Here is a 399-nt window from a genome sequence, read left to right as displayed (position 1 = left end):
CCGTTTTGTGGACACAGGCAGGCAGAGTGACGGACCCTCATGAGCCTTGGCTCTGTTCTCCTGCCACGCACAGCCACCCCCGAGACGGATTACCTCTGTTGCAGGCGTTGCAACTGCCGCTCTGCACCCCGAGGAGATCTGAGCTTCTGCCTGGAAGCGAGAAGGGATCGCGTGGGAAAAGGAATTGACTCTGAGATCGAAATGACTTTGATGGAAAGGAAAGATCAAAGGAAACGAATGGTATTAGTGTTATGTCGCGTTGTTGACGCTTGTCTTGTTATTTAGACGTATTATGGAAAAAAATACAAATACAAATATATACATTTATGTAATTGTTGACTATTGCATGTATATATTGAAAAATACATTTTTAAGGATAGGATAAATAAATGATAAATC

Source organism: Penaeus monodon, chromosome 28, assembly GCF_015228065.2.
Source record: "Penaeus monodon isolate SGIC_2016 chromosome 28, NSTDA_Pmon_1, whole genome shotgun sequence".
NCBI classification, from domain to species: domain Eukaryota; kingdom Metazoa; phylum Arthropoda; class Malacostraca; order Decapoda; family Penaeidae; genus Penaeus; species Penaeus monodon.
Note: the sequence above shows the minus strand (reverse complement) of the source record.